The 3,928-nt window shown below is 41.4% G+C and overlaps 1 long non-coding RNA gene across 5 annotated transcripts in view; it reads left to right on the top strand.

The window, feature by feature from the left end:
* The window catches only part of LOC132826689 (uncharacterized), a 28,912-nt gene that overhangs the window by 482 nt on the left and 24,502 nt on the right, over positions 1–3,928 (top strand). For 2 of the 5 annotated variants that reach the window (XR_009645903.1, XR_009645902.1), the window contains exon 1: positions 68–212. The exons of 2 other annotated variants lie outside the window; for them this stretch is intronic. This is a non-coding gene — a long non-coding RNA (uncharacterized LOC132826689). Of the gene's footprint in view, positions 1–67; positions 213–3,928 lie in introns of those variants that run through there. One more of the 5 variants, XR_009645904.1, reaches the window with a different exon arrangement.

Genomic DNA, 3,928 nt, shown 5'->3' with positions numbered 1-3,928 from the left:
CGTGGCTACGGCCCAAAGTGCGCACGCGCAGGTCACAAAGACCGCGCCGTTTGAGTCGCGACGTTAACTGTCACTGTGAGTGCGCTCAACCCCAGCGGAGAGGAGCTTGTCCTTGGCCAGAATGGTTAAGTAGCAGCGGCTTCGTTTTATTGGTGTTTGTCATGAAGTTCAGATCATTTTTGGGTTCGCCGAATTATTAAAGACGGGGCAGGGTAAGAGAATGGGAAGGAGGCCATTTGGCCCATCGTGTTTGCGCCTTGTTCTCTCTTTTTTTACTTAGTGTGGAAACAGGCCCTTCGGCCCAACAAGTCCGCACCGACCCGCCACCCACCCATTCCCCTACATTTACCCCTTTACCTAACTCTATGGGCAATTTAGCATGTCCAATCCACCTGACCCGCACATCTTTGGACTGTGGGAGGAAACTCCGCTCAGTCACCCACAGCTGGAATTGAACCTGGGACCCTAGTGTTGTGAGGGTGCTGCCCATAAATCTCAGCCTGCTCTTGCGACAGAAGAGTCTCAACTTCTTCAATTCATTCTTCTAACTTTTGTATGAAGCTTTTCATACCTGGAACCATTCTAGAAAATTGCTTTGACACTTCAGTTGCATTTTCTCAATAACGTGGAGCCCACAGCTGTACACAGTACTCCAGCTAAGGTCTAACAAGTACCTTATACATGTTTAACTTCCTATTCTTATCCTCTATACTACTATTGATAAAGCTGAGAATACTGTATGCTTTACTTCACTTGTACTGCTACCTTCAGTTGATCTATGCACATGTACTCAGGTCCCTTTGCTCCTGTACCCCTTTAGGCTTGTAATCCCTACTTTACATTGTTTTTCAGTGTTCTTCTGACCAAAGTGCATCTCCTCACACTTTTCTGTATTAAATCTCATCCTCAATGTCCTTTTGGAGTTCCACACTCCTCACAGTTTACAATTCTCCCACGTTTAATGGTATCTGCAGACTTAGAAATTGTTCCCTACATACCAAGATCATGATCATTAATATGTATCAAGAATAGCAAAGGTCCCAATATGGAACGTTGGAAAATTCCACCACAGCATCAGCTGAAAATTATCCATTGTCCAGACAAAGAGGACTAAATCCTGTCTTTGAATAATGCGACAGGCATTTTTATATTCTTCTCAGAGGGCAAATAGAATCCTCACTAACATTCAGCAATGCAACACTCCCTCGATAACGTCAGCCGGGATCATAATCTGTAATTGCCAGAATGGGATATAAGCCCAAAATTTTCAAGTGTCTGAGTCAAAATTGCAACCTTCTGGACCACAGAAAATGCCAAACGGAAGTGCTTTATGTCCACAGTCGTTTCTCAAATGCTTGACCCAGCAGATCGATTGTTTTGCAGGGCTATCAGGAAAGAGAAGGGAAGGCTTCAAAGGGCCACAGTCAAAATAAGTTTGATTCTACGATGTCACTGTTGTTTCTCAGAGGTTTGACAAGGTTAGATCACATGGAATAAAGGGAGACCTAGCTATTTGGATACAAAATTGGCGAGAAGGTAGGAGACAGAGAGTGGTAGTGGAGGGTTGCTTTTCGGGCTGGAGGCCTGTGACCAGATTGGTGCTGTATCCACTGCTTTTTGTTATTTATATAAATGATTTGGATCTGAACATAGGAGGAATGGTGAGTTTTTGAGAAGATTTATAGCTCAGGCTAAGGCTCTGGATGTAGGTTTGCTTGCTGAGCTGAAAGGTTCTTTTCAGATGTTTCGTCACCATACTAGGTAAAATCTTCAGTGAGCCTCCAGATGAAGCACTGCTAGTGAAGCCAGCTTTCTATTTATATGTTTGAGTTTCCTTGGGTTGATGATGTCATTGCCTGCGGTGATGTAATTTCCTGTTTTTTTCTCGGGGGTGGCAAATAGGATCCAAGTCAATGTGTTTATTGATAGAGTTCCAATTGGAATTCCCGTGTGTGCCTCTGTGTGGCTTGTCCTAAAATGGATGCGTTGTCCCAGTTGAAGTGGTATCCTTCCTCATCCATATGTAAGGATACTAGTGAGAAAGGATCATGTCTTTTTGTGGCTAGTTGATGTTCATGTATCCTGGTGGCTAGTTTTCTGCCTGTTTATCCAACATAGTGTTTGTTACAGTTCTTGCAAGATATATTTTAAATGACATTAATTTTGTTTGTAGTCTGTACAGGGTCTTTCAAGTTCATGAGCTGCTGTTTTAGTGTACTGGTGGGTTTGTGGGCTACACAAGGGGTCTGAGTAGTGTGGCAGTCATTTCCAAAATGTCTTTGTAGGGGAAAGTGGCAAGGGTTTCTGGATGCGTTTTGTATGCTTATTTGGGTTTGTTGCTGTGAAATTGGTGGACTGCGTTCATTGGGTACCCATTCTTTTTGCATACACTGTATAGGTGATTTTCCTCTGTGCTGCAGTGTGTGTTAGCTTGTTGAAATAATGTTCTAATGCAGCTTTGTTTGTGGGTGTTGGGATAATTGCTTCTGTAGTTCAATATTTGGTCCATATGTGGTGTTTTCCTGTAGACGCTGGTTTGAAGTTCCCCATTGGCTGTTCGCTCTACTGCAACATTTAGGAATAGCAATTTGTTGTTGTTTTCCTTCTCTTTAGTGAGGAAACTCAAACATATAAGTGGGCTACACTACCAGTGCTTCACCTGGAGGCTCACTGAAGATATTACCTATAATGGTGGTGAAACATCTGAAAATGAACCTTCCAGCTCAGTGAGCAAACTTACATCCATAGGAGGAATGTTTAGTAAATAAGATGACACTAAAATTGGTGGTGCAGTAGGGAAAGCAAAGTAGTTACCTCAGAGTATAATGGCAACTTGATTAGATGAGCCGAAGAGTGGTAGATGGAGTTTAATCTAGATAAATGTGAGGTGCTACATTTTCTAGGGAATTCGGGGCAGGATTTAGGATATCTGGTTGACATGGATAATTTGGACCGAAGGGTCTGTTTCCATGTTGTACATCTCTATGGTCTTAGTCTGTGGTCTTAGATTAAACCATAATACTCTGACCACAGCTTGCTGCAGTGACTCATAAGCAAATATGTGGTAACATGTTCAAAATCTGAAGTTAAAAAATAGAAGCATTGGAAATTTTCCAGCAGATTTGGCAACACCTGTGAACAGAGAAACAGTTAACATTTCAACTTGATATCTCATTGAAACTGGAAAATGTTAGGTCAAAGGTTTTAAAAATGTATAGGAACAGACAAATAATAATACCAGAGCAGGTCTGTAGTAAAATATAGGATAAGAGATCAAAAGACAATAAGGTTGATAGTGTAAATCAAAAGGGATGGTAATGCAACAAATAAAGAAGGCAAAGATGTGTTTAGAGGAGATGCAACTGGAAAAGCAAAATCATTATCAACAACATGGAGGATAACCAGATGGTTGTAGAGGTTGGGTTGTTAAGTACATTCAAGGCTGAGATAGACAAGTATTTAATCAGTAAGCAAATGAAGTGTTGGGATAAAGTAGGAAAGTGCAGTTGAAGATTATCAGATCAGTTATGATCTTATTGAATGACACAGCAGATTCAATGGGCCAAATGGCCTCCTTCTGCTCCTATGTATTGTGGTCTAAGTGCCATCCAAAAATAAAAAAGAACAAAAGGGAGCAGAGATCATAATCAGAAACTGTTGAATTTAACATTGAATCTAGAGATTGTAAAGTGCCTACGAGAAAGGTGTGGTTCTATTTGTCAAATTTACATTGAACTTCATTAAAACATATTGGATGTGAAGGAAAAAGAGTTCAGAGTGGGGCTGAATTTGAGAATTAAAAAGGCATACTCAAGGGCTGCTCTTGAAAAGTGAGTGGAGCTATCCCCAATGTAGGAGAGGCTGCAGTAGGAGGAACAAAGGTTCCTACAATGTTTACTCTACTTTCCACAGATGCTGTCAGACCCGC

The sequence above is a fragment of the Hemiscyllium ocellatum genome, chromosome 23 (assembly GCF_020745735.1).
Source record: "Hemiscyllium ocellatum isolate sHemOce1 chromosome 23, sHemOce1.pat.X.cur, whole genome shotgun sequence".
NCBI classification, from domain to species: domain Eukaryota; kingdom Metazoa; phylum Chordata; class Chondrichthyes; order Orectolobiformes; family Hemiscylliidae; genus Hemiscyllium; species Hemiscyllium ocellatum.
The sequence above is the reverse complement of the archived record's forward strand: the minus strand, read 5'-3'. Positions and strand labels throughout refer to the sequence as shown.